The sequence below is a fragment of the Lonchura striata genome, chromosome 1, assembly GCF_046129695.1.
Source record: "Lonchura striata isolate bLonStr1 chromosome 1, bLonStr1.mat, whole genome shotgun sequence".
In the NCBI taxonomy this organism is placed as follows: Eukaryota; Metazoa; Chordata; class Aves; order Passeriformes; family Estrildidae; genus Lonchura; species Lonchura striata.
In genome coordinates, this window is record NC_134603.1 from 37,031,452 (window position 1) to 37,047,598 (window position 16,147).

At 41.5% G+C, this 16,147-nt stretch overlaps 1 protein-coding gene across 1 annotated transcript in view; it reads right to left on the reverse strand.

Annotated features, from left to right (window-relative positions):
* Positions 1–3,792, reverse strand: part of CLVS1 (clavesin 1) — a 99,436-nt gene extending 95,644 nt beyond the window's left edge. Inside the window, exon 1 of the mRNA XM_021555646.3 lies at positions 3,456–3,792. The gene's annotated coding sequence lies outside the window, so the exon portion shown is untranslated. The remainder of the gene's footprint in view (positions 1–3,455) is intronic.
* Between the last annotated feature and the right edge of the window lie 12,355 nt (positions 3,793–16,147).

The window sequence follows — 16,147 nt, forward strand, 5'->3', positions numbered from 1 at the left end:
TCAATAACATGATGTTTATCTAAGTTTTGCACTAAATATTACATTTCTTTTACTCCATGCTTTGGAAATTTATATTCTTTCAAAAATATGAAATGCAATGGTGATATATTACTGTTGACTTCTGTCTGTATGTTATACCAGAGGAAAGTGTCTGTGGCATATCATTGTGGGAGGGAAGAGAAGGGAAAGGGGAAAGGGGAAAGGGGAAAGGAAAGAGGAAGGGATTTCTTCCCCCAGGAATTAATACAGTCCTCCTGGTTTTCTTTTCTCTCATTTCTACTGAAGTCTGACACAAACACAAAGCACATAGAAACTTCTCTCAAACTTGTAGAAATAAAGCTTAATATAACTTTATAATACTGTGTGGGTTTGTATCCTCAGTGGACAAATGTATCAGACTTCAAGGATTTTATTTCTATAAATATTACTGAGGGAAAAATAAAACTAAGCAAACCAAAATTCCACTAAAGTGTTTGGAAATTCTCAAATCAATGAAGCAGCATTAGATCAAGAGGGAAAGGAATTACCACTCATCTGATGAAAACCATGTGAACTTCTGTTGTTTTTCCACTATGTAAGAGACTAATGTTGCTTCTTTTTTATTCTTATTTTGTTTTGTTTAACTAGTAGCACCCAATTGTCACATCTTGTTTGTGTCTATGCCAGAGAGATGCTATAGTACGAAGCTGTGAGAGAAAATAAAACTCACTTGCCAAGCAATAGCACAATTGCTTCAATAATTGCATGCTTAAGTGAACAACTGCAGGAGTTTACATATTTTTGAAGGAAGTATTCTCCATCCTTTTATGAGGCTGATCATTACTATTTCAACTGACATAGGCCTTTTTTTGGAAGATGAGGAGGCTGCTGTTGCATATTTCAATGAAATGACGTCTGTGTTCAAGGCACGTAGAGTTTAAGGAATTATGACCCAGTGCTGTAGTGTGTATTCTGCAGTTCCTGCACTGCCAAATTCAGTTGCACTGCTTACACTGCTACTCAGTGACACTCAGTGCTGCTCAGAATATCCCATCTCTGAAACAGATTTTAAGTTATAAATCATGATAGAATAAATTAAGAAAGCTTTTTTGAAAAGGTTGTAATATCTTTAATTGGTTTGTGTTTGCCTTACAAAAGTCTAATTTTTAGAAAATGCTCAATAGTTTTTAGAGGTAGATGAGTCAACAGCATTCTTAAAGTAATCGTCAGCATAGATACATGACAGCACAAGCTGCCCCTGTAAACTTCAAGGTGGGATACAGACTGCAAATGAGGAAAAGCTCTACAAGGTTATCTGACTTATTATAGGAAAAATTAAACCAGTACCTTGACTATGCAGTGCATGGCATAATACTGTTACATAATATCTCATGTAAATGTTGTCATTGTATTAACTTTTAATACTGGAGATAATCCATGTTATTTTCTGATTACTAAGACAGCACATGAAAGCAGACTATCTGTAATTTAATTTTTTCTTCCAAATATAATCTTGTCACTATTTAGTGATGGACAAGGAGTAGCCATCTGCTCCTTAACTTAATTAATCACAGAGCTAGTTAAAATTGAAAAATCAGCATTTTGAAAAAGGGAAACTCTCTTTCTCCTCTGACCTTCCTTACCCTCTCAGGATTAAACCATTGCAAATAGAATTAAAGTCAGGCCAGCAGCATGCATGGGGTTTCACCAGCTGTTATTTGCTTTGCATTTATCTTCTGTATGAACACCCTCACTTCTTGCAGAGACCAAAACTTCATTCTTTACTTCCTGCAGCAAAGGACCCACACTCTAGACATGATTCACCTCACTTATTCCCTGCACCCATCACTGTTTACCACTAGGAAAGCAATAGAGTTGACTGACCTGGCACATTCCCCCCTCCCTTTAAACGCACATCTTCCTTTGGAATGAGTGCAACTGGTCAAAACAGCCGTCAATTTGCTGAGGAGCAAACAGGTATCTGCTGCTCTTTGTCAAGCTCCTGTATGTCAGCTCCTGGCTACAGCCCTTACTTCATTAACTTAGGTGCCACTTTTAACCCTTTCCTCTGCACACCTCTCATCTCTCCCAGGTCTCAAGTTGGACCTTTCCCTTCCAACTTGTGCTCTTTTCCTTCCTTGCCCACACCTGGGCTGCTGAGCTGATTTTTATAGTCCCACGTCCCCTTTCAGGAAGGATTGAGGCTGGTGATGAAGAAAGAAGACAGGAGGGGAAGAAAGGGCAGGAAAGTGAGGAATGTGGGGAAACAGGGGCAGGGAAGAAAGGAGGCAAGGGAGCAGGGCAGGGAGGAGAGCAGACAGGAAAGGCAGAATGGAGGATGGTAGAGACAAGAGAAGAGAATCAGAGGAGAAGGGCAAGGACGACTGGAGGAAGAAGAGGCAGGATATATAGGAGGCAGGAAACAGTAAGCAGGGCAAGGAGAGGCAAGGGAGACAGGTGAAGCAGAGGAGGGAGGGGAGGTAAGGGAAGTAGAGGCAGCAGGGAAAAGAAGAGAGGCAGGGAACAGGATAAGGAGGCAGGGAGGGAGCAGGTCAAGTAAGAGGCAGAGGAGGCAGAGAGTAGGGAGTCAGGGAAGGCATGAGGCAAGCAGTGGAGGCAGGGAACATAGAGACAGGGAAGGCAATGAGAAGCAGAAAGAGGCAGTCAGGGCAAAGAGCATGTAGGCAGCAGGGACACAGATGCAGGAGAAGTAGGCTGGCAGACAGGAGAGGTATGTTGGGAGTCAGGAGGTAGGGGGGCAGTCAGGAAGCTGGGCAGGCAGGAGTCAGCAGCCAGAGCTGGCAGGAGGCAGGGAACAGGAGGAGCAGGACAGGCAGCAAGCTGGGCAGGCAGTGTGAAAGAGGCAGCAGGCTGGGCAGGCAAAGAGTAGGGCAGGCAGCAGGCAGAGACTTGGATGTAAGGAGGCAGGAGATGGAGGGAATAGAGCTGGCAGGAGACAGGAACCAGGACAGGGGGGAGTAGGGCAGGCAGGAAGGGGCAGCGAGCAGGAGGGGGCAGCGGGCAGGGAGCAGGGCAGGAAGGAAGGGGCAGCGGGCAGGGAGCAGGGCAGGCGGGAAGGGGCAGCGGGCAGGGAGCAGGGCAGGCGGGAAGGGGCAGCGGGCAGGGAGCAGGGCAGGCGGGAAGGGGCAGCGGGCAGGGAGCAGGGCAGGCGGGAAGGGGCAGCGGGCAGGGAGCAGGGCAGGCGGGAAGGGGCAGCGGGCAGAAGGGGCGGCGGGCAGGGAGCAGGGCAGGCGGGAAGGGGCAGCGGGCAGAAGGGGCAGCGGGCAGGGAGCAGGGCAGGCGGGAAGGGGCAGCGTGCAGAAGGGGCGGCGGGCAGGGAGCGGGAGGCCGGGCGGCAGCGGCCGAGGCCGGAGCTGTCCGCCCCGCGGTGCTGAAACGCCGCATGCCGGGCCCGGCGGGGCTGGGGAGCGCCGAGAGCCGCCCTGCGCAACCCGAGAGAAGGCAAATCCAAATACCTGCACAGCGCCGGCAGCTGCCGTGGGGCTGCGTGGGGCGGCTTTTTTTCCCCTGTAGATGTCCTTGCTGCTGAGCTGTGTGAGCGAGAAAGATCTCCCGGCTCCCGGGTTCCGGCTCAGATCTCTCTAGAAAACTGAATGAGAGAGCGCCAGCTCCACGGGGCTGTGATTTTTTTTTTTTTTTTTTTTTTTTTGGTAGGAGGCGTGTGCGCCAAAGCCTGGGTCCTTCCACTGCCGTCCCCCTGGGTCCTAAGCCCTCCTGCCGCCCTCCCGGCCGCCTCCCGGCGCTCCCGGCACCGCGGGATGCGGGCTGGGAGCTCCGCGCCGCCGCGGGAGGGTGGGAAGGGGCTGCTGGAGGCCGGGAGGGCTTAGCTTGGCGGGCTTCCACCCAGCGGCACTGGCTTCACCGCCTATTCTCTAGCGTCGCCTCTTTGCCAGCGAAAGTCGGGCAGAGCACAGCCTCCTGCGGCATTTACAGCAGCCATGGAAAGGTGATCTTAATGGGCCGTGTATTGTCCACGGGCTGCCTTAATGAGCATGGCAGCCTGGGTTTAGAAGAGAAGTTTGTCTGGGTCAGACTGCAGGGACTGTCGTCAACAGCATCCACGGGAAATGTTTAGTGAAGAATGTAAAAAACAGGACAAGCTTCACCCCTGAACTCTCTCAGCCCCTCTTCCAAGTACTTCAGGTTCAGGAATTGCCCCAGCAACATAGTGACTGAGTTTTCAGGATTAACTTGTCCTCCTTGAATTCTCACAGTGTCTCCTAGAACACTTACACACTTCTAGGATGTCCTTCCATAATGCCCTTTGATTAGGCCATCTACCTACTTCACAACTGTCTTTCATTAGAGGGATGTCTAAGCTTTAGCTGTGGTGTGGAAAGAGCCAGAGAAGGGAACTTCTGCCATTAATTAGGTTCTGAAAATCACTTTCTGTACAAGCTGCATAAGACCTATATTAAACTGTACTTGGAAGACTTTGGGTGATGTAATGACCAAATTCTTACTCATCTGCTCTTATCAATAGAGTAAATCGAATTAAATGTACCAGCAAAGTGCATTCTTCTTTTGTTATCCCTGTACATTGTGGAGCATAATTCCTGGGAATTGGCAGATTAAAGTAAATTTATTTTCTTGGTGTCTTTGCTTTGGACATGTTTCCTGAGTCAGTTACTGAAGGATCTTGTGTAGTGAAGAACTAGGTGGTAAATAATAAAGAACAAATTCTGCATAGGAAATGGCTAAATAGAGTAGGATTCTTCAGCATGGAAAAAAAAATAGAGGTGTAATTGTAGATAAAATAGCAGTGTGAGGTTTTTTCATCATTCATAGTATTTCATAATAAAGAGCAGTGTGAGGAAGATAAGCCAGAAGAATAGCTCAGTATCATTTCCAGTTTTAGGAGTAGGAGAAATGAAACCCACTAAGGGCTATCTTTGATTCAAACAAAAGAACATACTTCTTCACAAAATATTTAGTGAATCTGTGGAATTCATTTCCACAGGAATTCACACTTCAGAAAATTGTAGGACATATCTGTGGGAAAAAAATCTATTAAGACTCTTTAAACATGAAGTCATAACCTTTGGTTCAAGAAGACCCCATTCCACAAATTGCTGAAGGCTGGAGTAATAGCTGGGAAAGGATGATAATATATATGCTCTGCTCTTATTCTCCACCTTAACCATCCAGTGCTGATCACTGCTGGAGATAGACACTGGGCTAGATGGACCTTTGATCTGACCCAGTGCTGGATTCTCTTATATTCTTACATACAAAGTAGACTTTGAGAATGTGAACACAATTGGATTCCTTTCAGCTTTGCTTCCCCTTAAAAGGGGAAGAACCAGCGGTTTTGCTCTTTTTCAGAGTATACATCCAGAGTCCCTTGCTTTTTAGAGGAAACACCCCAATATTAATGAGCAAAGGCAAAAAGAATCTGTGGGGGATACGACTTGTGCTTTTAGGATAATTTCCATGCAGAACCATTAATTTAACCCACAGCATGTGTAAAACTGGAATAAGAGGGTTTTGCATCCTGTGACCCAACCACATTGACTGGAAGAGAAGAAGCAGAAGCTCAAAGGCCAAGAGCTCAAAACCCTTACAAGAGCATTTGTCCCAGCACTTGATGGAAAAGCATTTCTAGCCCCAGGGAAGTTAATACTCAGTTAGTAAGTAGTCTCATTAGATCATTATTTTCTGCATAGAGATCAGTTTGGAGATAAAAGAATAAGCACTCTGTTTTCATAATCCTGCTCCAAGCTTCCACTCTTGCACATATGATAAAGATTAATGCACTAGCTACTGTAACTATGCAGTAGTTCCCTGGGAATTGTTAATAATATTAACTGGAATGAACAGGACCCTATAAACCAACTGCCTTAGGCAGTCAAATGAGTTGCCAAATTGGATGTATGCTCAATATTTGGGGATTTAATATTTTTATTCAGTTTAATTGATGTGTTTTTTTCCTCCCTTACTGTTGCTGTTAAGTGACCAGTGCCTGCTGAGGCCCTGGATGATTGACATGTACCACAATACTATGATAGAAGAAAATCTCTAAATATATTACAGCAGGGCCTTATATTGATCCCAGTGCAAATATTCTTAGGTTTCTGTCTCATCACCACTTTATCACTTCTTCATCACTTTCTTTGTACAAAATCTACTCTGTACTCCAAGACCATGCTCCAGGTCATATCATTCTTTGCATTGTCCCAGTCATTACACTTCATCTGACACTACAATCTCAGAAAGAAAACAGTGTTGAAGATATAAAACTTTGAGTTTCATAAAGGTATGTCTGGGACATTAGAAACTCCCTTGCTGGTGTGCACAGACTGGGGATGCCTTTCTCATTTACAGTGTAGAATAGACACAGCTAAGGGGAGAAAAATGTGCTGGTTATCGCAGTTTGTCACTGAAGACATCAGAACTGACTGCACACATGGAGGAAATAGGTCACTTTGAAAGGGAGGACATTTTATGAAAAAGAAAAGTAAAACAGGAATTTGATATTAAATTTATTCTAAACTTAGCTTCCCTACTGCCACATCTATTGATACTCTGTTAAAAAAACAAACAAACAAACAAACAAACAAACAAAAAAAAAAAACCAAAACAGGGAGAACAGGGAGATAACAAACTTGAAAAGAAAATGTATATTTTCACCACCAGTTGAAAGGATCCAAATACCTTAATTATCAAGGAAGCCACAGAAGGTCAGAGTGGCTGATTGCTCCATAGTTTAGGCATGATAAATAGTCTCTACTCTCTTTACAGCAAAATATTTTGTGTTCACTCAGTTGGACTAGACACACATTCTTTTGCAATATTTTTGACTCCCAAGATGTGACATGAAAGTAGGGGCTAGTCTGAACATTTCTGTATCTCTGATATTACTCTCTCATTCATACAAAACCCAAAACCATTGAAATATTTTAATTCATCCCTATAAGGAATGAATTTTTAACCCTAAAAAAAATTCCAAATAAGTGGAAATTTGGTCTTACCCTGCCTTAAGACTGAAATGGAATATATATATTTTTGTAACATAGACACATATTGATCTTTAGCATTTTATATGCTTAGTGTATGTGCATTTGTATTCCTTAAGCTTGGACAAATTAACCCCACTGGTTGTCTCTTCCAACATTATTCATTCTGTGATTTTCTGATATAAGAAGGGAAATAGATCCTTGATGCAATTCAGGATATACCTGGTGTCATTTACTCTCTCTATGTGATTTCTCTAATATTAAAAATGTTTTTTACCCCTTTTGAACAGGGAATTTGTGAAATAATAAAGTATTGGATGTTCTTGTAGCTTTAAATTTGCTTTTGTGAACAATTTGCTGCAAGTTTCTAAAATTAACAGTAAATTTTAATAATTAATTAGGAGTTCATTCTTTTTCTCTAATCTACAATTACAATCTGGTTTTATTTCCTTTGAAAGTAACCGTATTAAAGCCCCAGTAGGTTAAAAAATAATAATGCTAAAACTGCTTAGACCCAGTAAATCATTATTCTTAAGGGACAAATAACTCTTAGATCACAGTTCAGAGGGATTCATGTTTTAAATCCTCCCAGGTTTCCTGAACCTTTAAAATATTTAAAAATTTATACTCAAGAATGCAAAACATATGCAAATTGATTGTTCATATGATTTATTTAATGAGAAGGGTCCAATTTTGCCATTTTTAGTCTTGATGTGGAGAATTCACTCTTTTGCTGAGTTCACATGCAATCACCACTTCTGCCACTCTCAGAATAGCATATAAGTGGGACATGAGCAAAGCTTTGGCCTCGAGCATGTAGAGGGGTGAAGATGAAATGTTCACAGCTCCATGGGAATTACAGGAGCTGGTGATGAGATCCAACACAGAGCTGGAGGTCAGCAGCAGAATTCAAGTAAAGTCAAGCTCTCAGAACTGTGATCCAGAACTTTCCCCCTCAGCTCTTGCCTGTCTCTGACCCATTCTAAACCCCATAGATGGCTCATTTTGGGATTGTAAGATTCACGGTGTAAACCTAGGCTGAGTAGCTTGATTCTAAAGATCAACCAGCATTAAAAAACTACAGATATCTCTCTGACATTTGGGTGTTGGAAACGTTGACTTTAGGCCCAGATGTGCTGTTAAAGTAAGGCACAGATGCGGCCTCATGTCTTCAGTCATTTTAACTTGGCAGCACTGCTTGTGCTGATTTCAGTGAGATAACTGTGATTTAAATCACCTGGGGACCTGCTTCTATTGAGTTCAGTTACTTACAAAGTCAGTGCTGCTCTGTCTAAACAATAAGGCAGTGTCATGCTAAAAAACTAAGTGTCCTTTTGCAGAGAGAAATAAATTGTAAGTTGTCAGGTTTTGCATAGCTACTACCTAAATTATATGACCTTTAAAGAATAGCACAGCAAACCTTTGCCATACTGTCTAAGACGAACATCAGAAATAATGTCCTTCCTGATGCAGCAATAAGGCAGCCTAAGGTAAGTTGGCAGGGAAAAAAAAAGTGTTCAAGGAGCTAAGTAGTCCAAAAAGTAGATGAGTTCCTCAAGGTTTAGGATGACTGTTACAGAATAGATTCAGAAAAGTCCTCTTGGGAAAAACCTGGTTGATAACTGCTTCCTTGCTGCGTTGGGATCAGTTTGCACATAAGCAACACTTCAGTCTGATTTGTAGCATACTGATCTCATATATGATTTGTTAAAAGCTTGAAATATGTAAGCTGTTTAATGTCAATTCTCCAGTGTGTTGACTTCAGGGTTCCTAGGCATTCCAAAGTCTGTTGTATATTTCCCTTTCTGTGTAATAATTGCAACTTGCTCCTGTGCATTTGGCCAAAGTAGCTTTAACAGCTGAGCTCAAAGTGTGAGAATGGAACATGTGAAGTGATAAAAGATGATTTGAAGATTGGTAGTTGTATTGGAATAATTTGAGATGAGGCAAATAATAGGATACTCATCTGATTTCTTAGTTTGTTATGTGATGATTTATTTCTGAAATTATTTTAAATGAGTGGTGTACATAAATGCATGCAGCTTTGGATGGCAATAACATAAATCAGCAACAGTAATAATGACTGTAAGTTCTTGCATCTGTAAAGAAGCATATGTGCAATATAAATTCTATTATCTCAATGCCACTGAGAATATAGAATAATCTCACATTTGTGAATGAGTAAAAGCATACATTTTTGCTGGAGATATAAACAGATGGAGGACATAATGCTGCACTGGATAGCTGAAGTCTGTTGAAAATTGAAGAATGTGAGTGTATTTGTATACATGTACAAAAATAGAGACAAGAATTATGGCTGCAATCCTCAGCAGATATAAATCAACCCCATTTTGCTGACTGTGGTGGAGGTGTGCTAACTAGCCAGCACAGGAGTAAATCTCTGTTACACCCATCAGCAGTCTGATGTTTTACATTACTACTTCAACCAGGAGCATAAAGGATGTATCAATCTGCTGAAGCCACTCCAGCGAAACGTTGTATTCTTCTTGGGATTCAGCACTGGAATCAGAGTGTAAACAGCACCAAAATCATCTTACAAACACTGGGTAGGTAAGTTTTAATGTCATTGAGGAGCCCTGGCACAATCCATCTAGAATCTATATCCAACAGTGGGGCATACAGCAATCATGTACTTTTTAACAGGAAGGAGGTATTTTGCTTGTCATAGCTGGTGAGCCCCGAGGGAGGTGAAGCTCCTGTCATCCTGGTTCCCAATATATGCTGATTCAGTCATTAAAATGTGCATTCATCTTCCTTCTCCCAAGGCCTAGCTGTGCACAGCAGGTTTAACTAAATTGCCAATAAGAAAGCCTCTTAAATCATCTGCAGTCCTGACTGGCAGCCTCACAAGCAGATGCAGCAACTGATCCTGAGGCAAACGGAGTCTGTTCAGCAGCAGCTTTGCACTTCTGTGTGTACCAGCTATGTTGGTTTGTTGAGGTTTTTTTAATCATTAATGGGTACCTTGAAGACAGAGGGGGGAGGGACAGAAGAAGAATGTGAAAAGCAGTTGGGAAGGGAAAGGTGAGACTATCGGAAAATCCTCATTTCCTTTTCCAATGTGTACCCTCTCTGCAGCTGTAGGACAAAAGGAGCAACCCCTTCTCTTAAGTGCCCCTAGCTTCAGGGTATGGAGAACTATTAATCAGCTTGTTCTCATGCAGCAAGGACCTGCAGGAGGGTGGGCTGGAGAAGTGCCAAGGACTGTCATTTCACAAAGTCTGAAAAATCTCCTCCCTTCAGCCGAGATTTTAATGGCTCTGGGACATGCCTGTCTGCGTATGTGCATGTATGCATGTAGAAGAGAGAGGAAATGTATTCTCTTGTCACTCTTCTATCTCTCACACACACTGCTGCAAATACTTATTTTTTCCTATGTGTACACATGAAAAGAGGCTTCAGTAACTGTCTGCAAAAGTGCTGGAAAGACCTGGTTCTGGCAGGAAGCCCTGACTGTCAGGCATTGTTGGAGTCTATCACAGCTGCCAGATCAGCTCTGGAGAGTCATAAAATCCCAGAAACTCTTTAATCAGGTGTTCAAGCTCAGTTATTGCCTAACTAGCTGGGCACAGTTAGCCTTGCTTCTCCTTTAGTAAGAGGTCAAGATTTAACTGTGGGCTGTGATTTTCCAGAGAGGACTGTGTCTGGCCCTCCTCGATACAGGGCTTACGATCAATCCCATGAAATCATGCAGCAGTTTGCTCCACACTAATGCTAAGGTTAAATTATTGGTCTGTCACTCTTCCTAGGATGTGGTGCCTGCACTGGACAAAAGCCGAGAAACCATCATTAAATTGAATTGGCTCTCACCATGTAGCGGACATCTCATTGCAGAGCAGACACTGTCCAAGTCCTGCTGTTGAATGTTAAGTGCCACAGACCTACAGCAGCCTTCAGGACATGTCAAATACCCTGCATGGGTGAATAACCAGGTGGTGAGTGAATAACCATATGATGGAGTGGCTCAACATGGGTATTTTTGTGTGACACACTTGCAGGCTCTCTCCTCTCAACATGTATTTTTTTACTGCGGAACTGCAGTAAAATGTGAAGAGGTGGCAAGTATCTACTTTTCTTAGATTTTACTGAAAACCATGTGCTTTTCAGCACCTCTGAAAAGCTATAGACAAGTGTAAAACCTGAGGGAAAAATGGAAAAGTATGTAGTACTCAAAATATATTTAAAAAAAAATCCCTCCTTGAATTCCAAACTAATCTCCTTAATCACATAAGCTTATGAGATCTGGAAAACATTAAAAGGAAAAAAAGAAATTAAATGTCTTCTAAAGTGGTACTCAAGATGGAAGGACTTTGCTAGCAGATTTATACCTTGCCAGGCAGTAATTTGTCTCTAGCAAGATCAGAAGGAAGACAGGTACTTTAGATCTCCAAAGAAATCACTCCACTCTAAGCCACTGAGAGGGAGGGATCTGGCAAAAAAAACGAGCCCAAGGGAGACCTCATGAAGAACATTTTGTCAGTATAATTGGTGTTCTAGTGATGAAAGCATCAAAAGTTGATGGTAGTTAGTGGAAAAAATTATTTTGTCTCTTTTGCACCATCTTTAGTCTGAAAAAGACTCTCTGTTTGCAGACAAAAGATTTCCATGCAGCTGGTATTAGCGCCCTATGTCTGATTTCCTAGTTATGTTTGCTGACTTTTCTGCCTATAGGCAAATGTTCATCACATAAAATCAGATCAGGGATTCACAGAATCAATCAGGTTGGAAAAGACCTCTGAGATCATCGAGTCCAACCTGTGACTGAACACCAACATATCAATAGACCGTGGCACAGAGTGACACATCCAGTCATTCCTTAAACATCTCCAGGAACGGTGACTCCACCACTGCCCTGGGCAGCCCATTCCAATGCCTAGTCACTCTCTGTGAAGAAATTCATCCTGATGTCCAATGTGAACCTCCCTGCTTGAGACTATGTTCTGTTATCCTGTGATGACAGGACTAGATCCCTGGGAGAAGAGGCTGAACCCCACCTGCCTACAGCTCCTTTCAGGGAGTTGTAGAGTGGGATAAGGTCTCCAGTGATCATCCTTTTGTTCAGGGTAAACAATCCCAACTCCTTCAGTTTCTCCTCATCAGACTTATGCTCCAGACCCTTCATCAGCTCTGTTGCCCTTCTCTGGAGCTGCTTCTGTGTCTCAGTGTCTTTCTTGTAGAGAAGGACCCAGAACTGGGCATAGTACTTGAGCTGTGGCCTCACCAGTGATGAGCACAGAGGGGAAATCCCTTACAGATCACTGTAAAGGGTGTAGAAACTACAACACAGCTCTGGTAATTTCAGTTTGTTTTCTATGACAAAAGTTCTGTGACAAGTTTTCTTTAAAAAAATCAGTCACACAAAGCTTGAATTAAATATGTGGTAATGAGATAACTGATCAAAAATTAGCACATTCCCTAACAAGTAGTAGATTCAAACCAATAAGTAGGTGATTTGATGTTAGAGAATAAATCAAAGATTAAAGGCTTTTTCTGGGACCATTTAGGAAAAGAATATGAATAGAGGGTACTAAGGAATTTGAACTCAATTTTAAAACAAATTTGTTTTCCTCCTTAAGTTCTCAGCTAAATCTCTCTTTTCTGTTGGTTACAAAGCTCTCTTTTTTGTCACCCTATGTTAATTTGATTTTCTCCCTGTTTGTTGTAGTTTTTTCCCCTTATCATTGCTTTTCTAAGGGACAGGACAGCTACAAACGCCAGTGTTTCTTTATAGAGAGCAATGAAGTTCCAGCTAATTTTACTTTTTTAGGCCAAGAAAACTATCTCAGGGAGGACACATCTCTGTTGCGCCATGGACTTGTACTGTCTGGGGCCTACAAATCCATCAAGCAGGGCACAGCACTGTGCAGGAACCAGTCCAGACCCGTGGGCATGATAGGGACATTTATGTAGCTATATTGTCTTTGCACTTACAGAGAAAAAAATCCTGTCTCCTGCTGTAAGAAAATCCCAATAGCTGATTTGACATCATTTCCCATTTGAAATTTTTCAAAGAAAATAGGTGATATTTCACATGGTTTTTGATTGATGTCTTGCACATTATGCTATACCAGGAAATTTTCCAGCTGTTCCACTTGCTTTTTTCATGACCATACTGTACTGGTGGCTCATAATCCTTCTGTAATCAACAAGTGCCCCAGGGTTTCCCTCCTTCTCTGTCATTTTCCTATGAAACTCCCAATTTGCAGAAGTTCATGTTATAAGCTCATTAAGTGTATGACTTTGCACATTATGCAATTAAATTTCATCCCATTTCTAATACTCTACTCTCAAGGTCATTTAGTTTTTCCTGTACAATATTACATTCTCCCTCTCTGTTGAGCTTTGTGTCATCACCAAACTTCATTAGTACATGCCAAATTCTTATCAGGGTCATTAATGAAGATGTTAAAAAATCAATCCCAAATGTTTAAGGATTTTCTCTAGTGGCAGTTTTTTCCAGACTACTTGTTGTTTCTTTTCTTTTCCTGATTTTGAACTCATATTTCTGTAAGGTGTTGATAGCTAGCTACAAATCAGGCAGATGAGATTTAGTCTTTGATTTAGTGGGGTTTTTTTCATATATTTTTTCCTATATTTTATACAGATTTATTAAACTTTGGTTTCAAAAGGTGAAATAATCATCTAACCAAACTATCACTACTAAATCCATATTATATGTTGTCCTGGTTTCTACTCAATTTCCTGCTTTTAAATATTCATCACTTCAATATCTGTGCTAATCTTACATCTAATTCAGATTAAATTCTTGATTCTGGATTATTTGCCTCTCCCTATGATAGAGATGGGTAGTGTGCTTGGTGTTTTCTAGTCAGATGATGCTTCTCCATTTTTCTTTAAAAAATCACTTTGGTTTGCTTTTCCACATTTCAGTGTGTAAATCACCTTGTTTCTCAAAGGAGCATATTAAGCATTCTTACACCCAGATGTGGTCATCTCTGTCTCTGTGCATTCCTGCCCATTAGTCATTTGCCCTCTGCATTCATCCCATCAGTGTCATATTTCTTACTGAAAAATGAGGCAAAGTATTAGTCTGGATTCTGAGTCCTATCGTTATTATGTTTCATATTTAGCCCGTACTTATTACACAGAGGAACCACTTCATTATTTATTTACATTATGAGATTTTCACTATTTATTTTTATTTTATTTGTAAAATCTAACCTTGTTTTTCTTATATATATTTACTCCTACTGCTTTTTTGTTTAGAACAACCAAGGATTACAGTCCTTTGTCAACTCCAAATGATGTACAGTTCTTCCTTCCACTGTTACTTCTAGTGCACTTTCTCCATCACTGTTATTAATAATCCTCAGTGAGACTGCTGGTTTGTGGCACCTCAGCAATGCAGCAGGAAGTACAAAGGTGCAGGAACTCCTGCCAGCCCTCAGAAACTGCTGGGGCTGCCCTCGGCTCCCTCTGGATCCATCAACCTGTGGCTTCCAGAGGGGGACAGAGCAAGCAAGAATTTCTGGGAAGGGGTGGGAGGGTATAAGTGTGGGCTCATTAAAATCAGACAAAACCTCTTTAAATGTACACTGGAATGTCTGAGGTTTGTGAAGTCTACCTGAGAACCAACATTTTCTTTTTGCTGCTCCTGGTATTAAGATATTTAACACAGGCACATCACCACAGGGTATGAGAATGTTGCATACAAAGGCTACTATGCAAGCATTTGGAAAATGCTGGGAGAGCCCATTTGTGTGACACATTTCAAGGAACCAAATTAAACACTGGTTTATATTCAAGGCACTGAGGGGTGGCTGAACATATGCCACGAACATATAAAGTTGCCACCTCTCAGCAGAGAAACCCTAACATATAGGATATGAATATACTCACCAAATGAGCTTGTTTCCTCTGACTTTAAAGCTCAATGGGAGAGCAACAATTCATAGATGAAGTGATCTGAGAATCCACAACTGACTGGTTATTCCACATTCCTGCTGACCTGCCATAGTCCGATGGAAGGCATCAGTCCTCAGTGTAGTTTCTGATAATTCAGCACAGCTGTTACTGCTTATAACAGTAAAAGGAGAAGTACTGACATCCCAGTTCTGGATTCAGGAGGTCTGTATCTTATTCCTGTCTATCTCATAGATCGCTAAATGACAGTGAATAAAATTGTTACTCTGATTTCTTTACATTTCCTTCTCTGTAGACTTAGAATAGCAATGCCAGCCTAGAGCAGAGAGATTATATAGGTCCTAATCCTTTAACAGGGGTAGTGTGATTTCTGAATAATTAAAAAAAGTATAATATATTCAGAGGTCAATATATTATAATGGTAAATAAGCTACACATTTTGAGGATTCAATATAGAACTTTTTTTTTGAAAGCCAGTGATTTATTCTGAAATAACAGTTTCTCTTAAGCAAATGCTTCTGTGTCTTATAATAGTAAGAAGTGACACTACAAAACAACAGTTTGAGATGGAGCCAAGATATTTTCTACTCCTTTAAACTGGAACAAGAATTTCTCAGCCTTGAAGCGTGACAGCTATTCAGGAGTCGATTTTTCTGGCTTTGAAATCTGAGTTGTACTTAGCTATGGGATCTGACATGTTTCTGCTGCCTTATATCATCCTTGCTCACCTGACAGCACAGAAGAAGGTGTCGCACACTAATCTTGTCAAGCTGAAGCTCCACTGAGAGGACAGTGATGAATGTCATTTTGTGTCTATTGAGCTTGTGGTAGGTGGGCAATGGATAAAGATTAGAAACATAAAGCAGCAAGAATTATAAAGTGAAATATAGTCTATTCATTCTAGTGTACTGCATATAGTCTGATTCTTTGTGTAGTCAAAATGAGGTTTTCTTGACCAAACAGTGATCTTTCCTAAATCAGCTGTCCCTGCAAGCCCATGTCCCAGTGAGATTTTTGTCTATTTGAATTACTGGACCTGGCAGAAAGCTCCATACCTCTACTAGGAGGGATATGGTTTTGGGAAAATAATAACCACTCTGCAAGAAAATAATCATCCTTTGACTTATGTATCCCTACATCCCTCTGACTGCTCTAGTGAGTAATCTCCAACTATGCATGAAGGCTCAGTGTATCATTCCTTAGGTGAACAAATTCCAACAAGATGAGCACAGTGAGTGATTTTTAAACTCTTATAATGCTGCCAAACCAAATAAAAATTCCTTCAG